Source organism: Saccoglossus kowalevskii, chromosome 12, assembly GCF_978046115.1.
Source record: "Saccoglossus kowalevskii chromosome 12, keSacKowa6.1, whole genome shotgun sequence".
NCBI classification, from domain to species: domain Eukaryota; kingdom Metazoa; phylum Hemichordata; class Enteropneusta; family Harrimaniidae; genus Saccoglossus; species Saccoglossus kowalevskii.
Window position 1 is genome coordinate 13,922,826 of NC_140652.1, and position 13,537 is coordinate 13,936,362.

Here is a 13,537-nt window from a genome sequence, read left to right on the forward strand (position 1 = left end):
GTTCCTATAGATTTGGTAGCCTAGGCATAGTGAATACATGTACGATATATGTCTCAGATATTGAATTTGCTTTACTTCTGAAATTAAAATAAAATATTAAAATTAATTTATTACAATATTACAAGCAGTTAGTATCTAGTTATGCTATAATTAGAGAAGGTATACAATTCACTCACCTGTAAACATACTATGGCATGACTTATAACTTGTTCCTATAAATTTGGTAGCCTAGGCGTAGTGAATACGTGTACGATATACGTATCAGATATTGAATTTGCTTTACTTCTGAAATTAAAATAAAATATTAAAATTAATTCATTACAATATTGCAAGCAGTGAGTATCTAGTTATGCTATAATTAGAGACGGTATAAAATTCACTCACCGGTAAACATACTGTGGCATGACTTATAACTTGTTCCTATAGATTTGGTAGCCTAGGCATAGTGAATATGTGTATGGCATACGTCTCAGATATTGAATTTGCTTTACTTCTGAAATTAAAATAAAATATTAAAATTAATTCATTACAATTCTAATATTACAAGCAGTGAGTATCTAGTTATGCTATAATTAGAGACGGTATACAATTCACTCACCTGTAAACATACTGTGGCATGACTTATAACTTGTTCCTATAGATTTGGTAGCCAAGGCGTAGTGAATACATGTACGATATACATCTCAGATATTGAATTTTCTTTACTTCTGAAATTAAAATAAAATATTATAATTAATTCATTACAATAATATTACAAGCAGTGAATATCTAGTTATGCTATAATTAGAGACTGTATACAATTCACTCACCTGTAAACATACTATGGCATGACTTATAACTTGTTCCTATAGATTTGGTAGCCTAGGCATAGTGAATACATGTACGATATACATCTCAGATATTGAATTTGCTTTACTTATGAAATTAAAATAAAATATTAAAATTAATTCATTACAATTACAAGCAGTGAGTATCTAGTTATGCTTTAATTAGAGTTGGTATACAATTCACTCACATGTAAACATACTATGGCATGACATATAACTTTTAGCCCTTGGGGGGGGTCAGACTAGCCACCGTTGAAATCTTTTAAAATTTGATTTCACAGATAGTGATTCAGCTTTAGTTCTGAAATTAAATTAAATTATTAAAATTAATTCATTAATATTACCAGCAGTGAGTATCTAGTTATGCTATAATTAGAGAAGGTATACAATTCACTCACCTGTAAACATACTGTGGCATGACTTATAACTTGTTCCTATAGATTTGGTAGCCTAGGCGTAGTAAATATGTGTATGATATACGTCTCAGATATTGAATTTGGTTTACTTCTGAAATTAAAATAAAATATTAAAATTAATTCATTACAATTCTAATATTACAAGCAGGGAGTATCTAGTTATGCTATAATTAGAGACGGTATACAATTCACTCACCTGTAAACATACTGTGGCATGACTTACAACTTGTTCCTATAGATTTGGTAGCCTAGGGGTAGTGAATACATGTACGATATACGTCTAAGATATTGAATTTGCTTTACTTCTGAAATTAAAATAAAATATTAAAATTAATTCATTACAATATTACAAGCAGTGAGTATCTAGTTATGCTATAATTAGAGAAGGTATACAATTCACTCACCTGTAAACATACTGTGGCATGACTTATAACTTGTTCCTATAGATTTGGTAGCCTAGGCGTAGTGAATACATGTACCATATACATCTCAGATACTCATATATTGAATTTGCTTTACTTCTGAAATTAAAATAAAATATTAAAATTAATTCATTACAATATTACAAGCAGTGAGTATCTAGTTATGCTATAATTACAGATGGTATACAATTCACTCACCTGTAAACATACTGTGGCATGACTTATAACTTGTTCCTATAGATTTGGTAGCCTAGGCATAGTGAATACATGTACGATATACGTCTCAGATATTGAATTTGCTTTACTTCTGAAATTAAAATAAAATATTAAAATTAATTCATTACAATATTGCAAGCAGTGAGTATCTAGTTATGCTATAATTAGAGACGGTATACAATTCACTCACCTGTAAACATACTGTGGCATGACTTATAACTTGTTCCTATAGATTTGGTAGCCAAGGCGTAGTGAATACATGTACGATATACATCTCAGATATTGAATTTTCTTTACTTCTGAAATTAAAATAAAATATTATAATTAATTCATTACAATAATATTACAAGCAGTGAATATCTAGTTATGCTATAATTAGAGACTGTATACAATTCACTCACCTGTAAACATACTATGGCATGACTTATAACTTGTTCCTATAGATTTGGTAGCCTAGGCATAGTGAATACATGTACGATATACATCTCAGATATTGAATTTGCTTTACTTATGAAATTAAAATAAAATATTAAAATTAATTCATTACAATTACAAGCAGTGAGTATCTAGTTATGCTTTAATTAGAGTTGGTATACAATTCACTCACATGTAAACATACTATGGCATGACATATAACTTTTAGCCCTGGGGGGGGGGGGTCAGACTAGCCACCGTTGAAATCTTTTAAAATTTGATTTCACAGATAGTGATTCAGCTTTAGTTCTGAAATTAAATTCAATTATTAAAATTAATTCATTAATAATACCAGCAGTGAGTATCTAGTTATGCTATAATTAGAGAAGGTATACAATTCACGCACCTGTAAACATACTATGGCATGACTTATAACTTGTTCCTATAGATTTGGTAGCCTAGGCGTAGTGAATACGTGTACGATATACGTCTCAGATATTGAATTTGCTTTTCTTCTGAAATTAAAATAAAATATTAAAATTAATTCATTACAATTACAAGCAGTGAGTATCTAGTTATGCTTTAATTAGAGAAGGTATACAATTCACTCACCTGTAAACATACTATGGCATGACTTATTACTTGTTCCTATAGATTTGGTAGCCTAGGCGTAGTGAATACATGTATGATATACGTCTGAGATATTGAATTTGCTTTACTTCTGAAATTAAAATAAAATATTAAAATTAATTCGTAACAATATTACAAGCAGTGAGTATTTAGTTATGCTATAATTAGAGATGGTATACAATTCACTCACCTGTAAAGATACTGTGGCATGACTTATAACTGGTTCCTATAGATTTGGTAGCCTAGGCGTAGTAAATATGTGTATGATATACGTCTCAGATATTGAATTTGGTTTACTTCTGAAATTAAAATAAAATATTAAAATTAATTCATTACAATTCTAATATTACAAGCAGGGAGTATCTAGTTATGCTATAATTAGAGACGGTATACAATTCACTCACCTGTAAACATACTGTGACATGACTTACAACTTGTTCCTATAGATTTGGTAGCCTAGGCGTAGTGAATACATGTACGATATACGTCTAAGATATTGAATTTGCTTTACTTCTGAAATTAAAATAAAATATTAAAATTAATTCATTACAATATTACAAGCAGTGAGTATCTAGTTATGCTATAATTAGAGAAGGTATACAATTCACTCACCTGTAAACATACTGTGGCATGACTTATAACTTGTTCCTATAGATTTGGTAGCCTAGGCGTAGTGAATACATGTACGATATACGTCTCAGATATTGAATTTGCTTTACTTCTGAAATTAAAATAAAATATTAAAAATTAATTCATTACAATATTACAAGCAGTGAGTATCTAGTTATGCTATAATTAGAGAAGGTATACAATTCACTCACCTGTAAACATACTGTGGCATGACTTATAACTTGTTCCTATAGATTTGGTAGCCTAGGCGTAGTGAATACATGTACGATATACGTCTCAGATATTGAATTTGCTTTACTTCTGAAATTAAAATAAAATATTAAAATTAATTCATTACAATATTACAAGCAGTTAGTATCTAGTTATGCTATAATTAGAGACGGTATACAATTCACTCACCTGTAAACATACTGTGGCATGACTTATAACTGGTTCCTATAGATTTGGTAGCCTAGGCGTAGTAAATATGTGTATGATATACGTCTCAGATATTGAATTTGGTTTACTTCTGAAATTAAAATAAAATATTAAAATTAATTCATTACTATTCTAATATTACAAGCAGGGAGTATCTAGTTATGCTATAATTAGAGACGGTATACAATTCACTCACCTGTAAACATACTGTGGCATGACTTACAACTTGTTCCTATAGATTTGGTAGCCTAGGCGTAGTGAATACATGTACGATATATGTCTAAGATATTGAATTTGCTTTACTTCTGAAATTAAAATAAAATATTAAAATTAATTCATTACAATATTACAAGCAGTGAGTATCTAGTTATGCTATAATTAGAGAAGGTATACAATTCACTCACCTGTAAACATACTGTGGCATGCCTTATAACTTGTTCCTATAGATTTGGTAGCCTAGGCGTAGTGAATACATGTACCATATACGTCTCAGATATTGAATTTGCTTTACTTCTGAAATTAAAATAAAATATTAAAATTAATTCATTACAATATTACAAGCATTGAGTATCTAGTTATGCTATAATTAGAGAAGGTATACAATTCACTCACCTGTAAACATACTGTGGCATGACTTATAACTTGTTCCTATAGATTTGGTAGCCTAGGCGTAGTGAATACATGTACGATATACGTCTCAGATATTGAATTTGCTTTACTTCTGAAATTAAAATAAAATATTAAAATTAATTCATTACAATATTACAAGCAGTTAGTATCTAGTTATGCTATAATTAGAGAAGGTATACAATTCACTCACCTGTAAACATACTATGGCATGACTTATAACTTGTTCCTATAGATTTGGTAGCCTAGGCGTAGTGAATACGTGTACGATATACGTATCAGATATTGAATTTGCTTTACTTCTGAAATTAAAATAAAATATTAAAATTAATTCATTACAATATTGCAAGCAGTGAGTATCTAGTTATGCTATAATTAGAGACGGTATAAAATTCACTCACCGGTAAACATACTGTGGCATGACTTATAACTTGTTCCTATAGATTTGGTAGCCTAGGCGTAGTGAATACGTGTATGGCATACGTCTCAGATATTGAATTTGCTTTACTTCTGAAATTAAAATAAAATATTAAAATTAATTCATTACAATTATAATATTACAAGCAGTGAGTATCTAGTTATGCTATAATTAGAGACAGTATACAATTCACTCACCTGTAAACATACTGTGGCATGACTTATAACTTGTTCCTATAGATTTGGTAGCCTAGGCGTAGTGAATACGTGTACGATATACATCTCAGATATTGAATTTTCTTTACTTCTGAAATTAAAATAAAATATTATAATTAATTCATTACAATAATATTACAAGCAGTGAGTATCTAGTTATGCTATAATAAGAGAAGGTATACAATTCACTCACCTGTAAACATACTGTGGCATGACTTATAACTTGTTCCTATAGATTTGGTAGCCTAGGTGTAGTGAATACGTGTACGATATACGTCTTAGATATTGAATTTGCTTTACTTCTGAAATTAAAATAAAATATTAAAATTAATTCATTACAATATTACGAGCAGTGAGTATCTAGTTATGCTATAATTAGAGACGGTATACAATTCACTCACCTGTAAACATACTATGGCATGACTTATAACTTGTTCCTATAGATTTGGTAGCCTAGGCGTAGTGAATACATGTACGATATACGTCTCAGATATTGAATTTGCTTTACTTCTGAAATTAAAATAAAATATTAAAATTAATTCATTACAATATTACGAGCAGTGAGTATCTAGTTATGCTATAATTAGAGACGGTATAGAATTCACTCACCGGTAAACATACTGTGGCATGACTTATAACTTGTTCCTATAGATTTGGTAGCCTAGGCGTAGTGAATACGTGTATGGCATACGTCTCAGATATTGAATTTGCTTTACTTCTGAAATTAAAATAAAATATTAAAATTAATTCATTACAATTCTAATATTACAAGCAGTGAGTATCTAGTTATGCTATAATTAGAGACGGTATACAATTCACTCACCTGTAAACATACTGTGGCATGACTTATAACTGGTTCCTATAGATTTGGTAGCCTAGGCGTAGTAAATATGTGTATGATATACGTCTCAGATATTGAATTTGGTTTACTTCTGAAATTAAAATAAAATATTAAAATTAATTCATTACAATTCTAATATTACAAGCAGGGAGTATCTAGTTATGCTATAATTAGAGACGGTATACAATTCACTCACCTGTAAACATACTGTGGCATGACTTACAACTTGTTCCTATAGATTTGGTAGCCTAGGCGTAGTGAATACATGTACGATATACGTCTAAGATATTGAATTTGCTTTACTTCTGAAATTAAAATAAAATATTAAAATTAATTCATTACAATATTACAAGCAGTGAGTATCTAGTTATGCTATAATTAGAGAAGTTATACAATTCACTCACCTGTAAACATACTGTGGCATGACTTATAACTTGTTCCTATAGATTTGGTAGCCTAGGCGTAGTGAATACATGTACCATATACGTCTCAGATACTCATATATTGAATTTGCTTTACTTCTGAAATTAAAATAAAATATTAAAATTAATTCATTACAATATTACAAGCAGTGAGTATCTAGTTATGCTATAATTACAGAAGGTATACAATTCACTCACCTGTAAACATACTGTGGCATGACTTATAACTTGTTCCTATAGATTTGGTAGCCTAGGCATAGTGAATACATGTACGATATATGTCTCAGATATTGAATTTGCTTTACTTCTGAAATTAAAATAAAATATTAAAATTAATTCATTACAATATTACAAGCAGTTAGTATCTAGTTATGCTATAATTAGAGAAGGTATACAATTCACTCACCTGTAAACATACTGTGGCATGACTTATAACTGGTTCCTATAGATTTGGTAGCCTAGGCGTAGTAAATATGTGTATGATATACGTCTCAGATATTGAATTTGGTTTACTTCTGAAATTAAAATAAAATATTAAAATTAATTCATTACTATTCTAATATTACAAGCAGGGAGTATCTAGTTATGCTATAATTAGAGACGGTATACAATTCACTCACCTGTAAACATACTGTGGCATGACTTACAACTTGTTCCTATAGATTTGGTAGCCTAGGCGTAGTGAATACATGTACGATATATGTCTAAGATATTGAATTTGCTTTACTTCTGAAATTAAAATAAAATATTAAAATTAATTCATTACAATATTACAAGCAGTGAGTATCTAGTTATGCTATAATTAGAGAAGGTATACAATTCACTCACCTGTAAACATACTGTGGCATGCCTTATAACTTGTTCCTATAGATTTGGTAGCCTAGGCGTAGTGAATACATGTACCATATACGTCTCAGATATTGAATTTGCTTTACTTCTGAAATTAAAATAAAATATTAAAATTAATTCATTACAATATTACAAGCATTGAGTATCTAGTTATGCTATAATTAGAGAAGGTATACAATTCACTCACCTGTAAACATACTGTGGCATGACTTATAACTTGTTCCTATAGATTTGGTAGCCTAGGCGTAGTGAATACATGTACGATATACGTCTCAGATATTGAATTTGCTTTACTTCTGAAATTAAAATAAAATATTAAAATTAATTCATTACAATATTACAAGCAGTTAGTATCTAGTTATGCTATAATTAGAGAAGGTATACAATTCACTCACCTGTAAACATACTATGGCATGACTTATAACTTGTTCCTATAGATTTGGTAGCCTAGGCGTAGTGAATACGTGTACGATATACGTATCAGATATTGAATTTGCTTTACTTCTGAAATTAAAATAAAATATTAAAATTAATTCATTACAATATTGCAAGCAGTGAGTATCTAGTTATGCTATAATTAGAGACGGTATAAAATTCACTCACCGGTAAACATACTGTGGCATGACTTATAACTTGTTCCTATAGATTTGGTAGCCTAGGCGTAGTGAATACGTGTATGGCATACGTCTCAGATATTGAATTTGCTTTACTTCTGAAATTAAAATAAAATATTAAAATTAATTCATTACAATTATAATATTACAAGCAGTGAGTATCTAGTTATGCTATAATTAGAGACAGTATACAATTCACTCACCTGTAAACATACTGTGGCATGACTTATAACTTGTTCCTATAGATTTGGTAGCCTAGGCGTAGTGAATACGTGTACGATATACATCTCAGATATTGAATTTTCTTTACTTCTGAAATTAAAATAAAATATTATAATTAATTCATTACAATAATATTACAAGCAGTGAGTATCTAGTTATGCTATAATAAGAGAAGGTATACAATTCACTCACCTGTAAACATACTGTGGCATGACTTATAACTTGTTCCTATAGATTTGGTAGCCTAGGTGTAGTGAATACGTGTACGATATACGTCTTAGATATTGAATTTGCTTTACTTCTGAAATTAAAATAAAATATTAAAATTAATTCATTACAATATTACGAGCAGTGAGTATCTAGTTATGCTATAATTAGAGACGGTATACAATTCACTCACCTGTAAACATACTATGGCATGACTTATAACTTGTTCCTATAGATTTGGTAGCCTAGGCGTAGTGAATACATGTACGATATACGTCTCAGATATTGAATTTGCTTTACTTCTGAAATTAAAATAAAATATTAAAATTAATTCATTACAATATTACGAGCAGTGAGTATCTAGTTATGCTATAATTAGAGACGGTATAGAATTCACTCACCGGTAAACATACTGTGGCATGACTTATAACTTGTTCCTATAGATTTGGTAGCCTAGGCGTAGTGAATACGTGTATGGCATACGTCTCAGATATTGAATTTGCTTTACTTCTGAAATTAAAATAAAATATTAAAATTAATTCATTACAATTCTAATATTACAAGCAGTGAGTATCTAGTTATGCTATAATTAGAGACGGTATACAATTCACTCACCTGTAAACATACTGTGGCATGACTTATAACTGGTTCCTATAGATTTGGTAGCCTAGGCGTAGTAAATATGTGTATGATATACGTCTCAGATATTGAATTTGGTTTACTTCTGAAATTAAAATAAAATATTAAAATTAATTCATTACAATTCTAATATTACAAGCAGGGAGTATCTAGTTATGCTATAATTAGAGACGGTATACAATTCACTCACCTGTAAACATACTGTGGCATGACTTACAACTTGTTCCTATAGATTTGGTAGCCTAGGCGTAGTGAATACATGTACGATATACGTCTAAGATATTGAATTTGCTTTACTTCTGAAATTAAAATAAAATATTAAAATTAATTCATTACAATATTACAAGCAGTGAGTATCTAGTTATGCTATAATTAGAGAAGTTATACAATTCACTCACCTGTAAACATACTGTGGCATGACTTATAACTTGTTCCTATAGATTTGGTAGCCTAGGCGTAGTGAATACATGTACCATATACGTCTCAGATACTCATATATTGAATTTGCTTTACTTCTGAAATTAAAATAAAATATTAAAATTAATTCATTACAATATTACAAGCAGTGAGTATCTAGTTATGCTATAATTACAGAAGGTATACAATTCACTCACCTGTAAACATACTGTGGCATGACTTATAACTTGTTCCTATAGATTTGGTAGCCTAGGCATAGTGAATACATGTACGATATATGTCTCAGATATTGAATTTGCTTTACTTCTGAAATTAAAATAAAATATTAAAATTAATTCATTACAATATTACAAGCAGTTAGTATCTAGTTATGCTATAATTAGAGAAGGTATACAATTCACTCACCTGTAAACATACTATGGCATGACTTATAACTTGTTCCTATAAATTTGGTAGCCTAGGCGTAGTGAATACGTGTACGATATACGTATCAGATATTGAATTTGCTTTACTTCTGAAATTAAAATAAAATATTAAAATTAATTCATTACAATTACAAGCAGTGAGTATCTAGTTATGCTTTAATTAGAGTTGGTATACAATTCACTCACATGTAAACATACTATGGCATGACATATAACTTTTAGCCCTTGGGGGGGGGGGGTCAGACTAGCCACCGTTGAAATCTTTTAAAATTTGATTTCACAGATAGTGATTCAGCTTTAGTTCTGAAATTAAATTAAATTATTAAAATTAATTCATTAATATTACCAGCAGTGAGTATCTAGTTATGCTATAATTAGAGAAGGTATACAATTCACTCACCTGTAAACATACTGTGGCATGACTTATAACTTGTTCCTATAGATTTGGTAGCCTAGGCGTAGTAAATATGTGTATGATATACGTCTCAGATATTGAATTTGGTTTACTTCTGAAATTAAAATAAAATATTAAAATTAATTCATTACAATTCTAATATTACAAGCAGGGAGTATCTAGTTATGCTATAATTAGAGACGGTATACAATTCACTCACCTGTAAACATACTGTGGCATGACTTACAACTTGTTCCTATAGATTTGGTAGCCTAGGCGTAGTGAATACATGTACGATATACGTCTAAGATATTGAATTTGCTTTACTTCTGAAATTAAAATAAAATATTAAAATTAATTCATTACAATATTACAAGCAGTGAGTATCTAGTTATGCTATAATTAGAGAAGGTATACAATTCACTCACCTGTAAACATACTGTGGCATGACTTATAACTTGTTCCTATAGATTTGGTAGCCTAGGCGTAGTGAATACATGTACCATATACGTCTCAGATACTCAGATATTGAATTTGCTTTACTTCTGAAATTAAAATAAAATATTAAAATTAATTCATTACAATATTGCAAGCAGTGAGTATCTAGTTATGCTATAATTAGAGACGGTATAAAATTCACTCACCGGTAAACATACTGTGGCATGACTTATAACTTGTTCCTATAGATTTGGTAGCCTAGGCATAGTGAATATGTGTATGGCATACGTCTCAGATATTGAATTTGCTTTACTTCTGAAATTAAAATAAAATATTAAAATTAATTCATTACAATTCTAATATTACAAGCAGTGAGTATCTAGTTATGCTATAATTAGAGACGGTATACAATTCACTCACCTGTAAACATACTGTGGCATGACTTATAACTTGTTCCTATAGATTTGGTAGCCAAGGCGTAGTGAATACATGTACGATATACATCTCAGATATTGAATTTTCTTTACTTCTGAAATTAAAATAAAATATTATAATTAATTCATTACAATAATATTACAAGCAGTGAATATCTAGTTATGCTATAATTAGAGACTGTATACAATTCACTCACCTGTAAACATACTATGGCATGACTTATAACTTGTTCCTATAGATTTGGTAGCCTAGGCATAGTGAATACATGTACGATATACATCTCAGATATTGAATTTGCTTTACTTATGAAATTAAAATAAAATATTAAAATTAATTCATTACAATTACAAGCAGTGAGTATCTAGTTATGCTTTAATTAGAGTTGGTATACAATTCACTCACATGTAAACATACTATGGCATGACATATAACTTTTAGCCCTTGGGGGGGGGGGTCAGACTAGCCACCGTTGAAATCTTTTAAAATTTGATTTCACAGATAGTGATTCAGCTTTAGTTCTGAAATTAAATTAAATTATTAAAATTAATTCATTAATATTACCAGCAGTGAGTATCTAGTTATGCTATAATTAGAGAAGGTATACAATTCACTCACCTGTAAACATACTGTGGCATGACTTATAACTTGTTCCTATAGATTTGGTAGCCTAGGCGTAGTGAATACATGTACCATATACGTCTCAGATATTGAATTTGCTTTACTTCTGAAATTAAAATAAAATATTAAAATTAATTCATTACAATATTACAAGCACTGAGTATCTAGTTATGCTATAATTAGAGAAGGTATACAATTCACTCACCTGTAAACATACTGTGGCATGACTTATAACTTGTTCCTATAGATTTGGTAGCCTAGGTGTAGTGAATACATGTACGATATACTTCTCAGATATTGAATTTACTTTACTTATGAAATTAAAATAAAATATTAAAATTAATTCATTACAATTACAAGCAGTGAGTATCTATTTATGCTTTAATTAGAGAAGGTATACAATTCACTCACCTGTAAACATACTATGGCATGACATATAAATTTTAGCCCTAGGGGGTCAGACTAGCCACCGTTGAAATCTTTTAAAATTTGATTTCACAGATAGTGATTCAGCTTTAGTTCTGAAATTAAATTCAATTATTAAAATTAATTCATTAATAATACCAGCAGTGAGTATCTAGTTATGCTATAATTAGAGAAGGTATACAATTCACGCACCTGTAAACATACTATGGCATGACTTATAACTTGTTCCTATAGATTTGGTAGCCTAGGCGTAGTGAATACGTGTACGATATACGTCTCAGATATTGAATTTGCTTTTCTTCTGAAATTAAAATAAAATATTAAAATTAATTCATTACAATTACAAGCAGTGAGTATCTAGTTATGCTTTAATTAGAGAAGGTATACAATTCACTCACCTGTAAACATACTATGGCATGACTTATTACTTGTTCCTATAGATTTGGTAGCCTAGGCGTAGTGAATACATGTATGATATACGTCTGAGATATTGAATTTGCTTTACTTCTGAAATTAAAATAAAATATTAAAATTAATTCGTAACAATATTACAAGCAGTGAGTATTTAGTTATGCTATAATTAGAGATGGTATACAATTCACTCACCTGTAAAGATACTGTGGCATGACTTATAACTGGTTCCTATAGATTTGGTAGCCTAGGCGTAGTAAATATGTGTATGATATACGTCTCAGATATTGAATTTGGTTTACTTCTGAAATTAAAATAAAATATTAAAATTAATTCATTACAATTCTAATATTACAAGCAGGGAGTATCTAGTTATGCTATAATTAGAGACGGTATACAATTCACTCACCTGTAAACATACTGTGACATGACTTACAACTTGTTCCTATAGATTTGGTAGCCTAGGCGTAGTGAATACATGTACGATATACGTCTAAGATATTGAATTTGCTTTACTTCTGAAATTAAAATAAAATATTAAAATTAATTCATTACAATATTACAAGCAGTGAGTATCTAGTTATGCTATAATTAGAGAAGGTATACAATTCACTCACCTGTAAACATACTGTGGCATGACTTATAACTTGTTCCTATAGATTTGGTAGCCTAGGCGTAGTGAATACATGTACGATATACGTCTCAGATATTGAATTTGCTTTACTTCTGAAATTAAAATAAAATATTAAAAATTAATTCATTACAATATTACAAGCAGTGAGTATCTAGTTATGCTATAATTAGAGAAGGTATACAATTCACTCACCTGTAAACATACTGTGGCATGACTTATAACTTGTTCCTATAGATTTGGTAGCCTAGGCGTAGTGAATACATGTACGATATACGTCTCAGATATTGAATTTGCTTTACTTCTGAAATTAAAA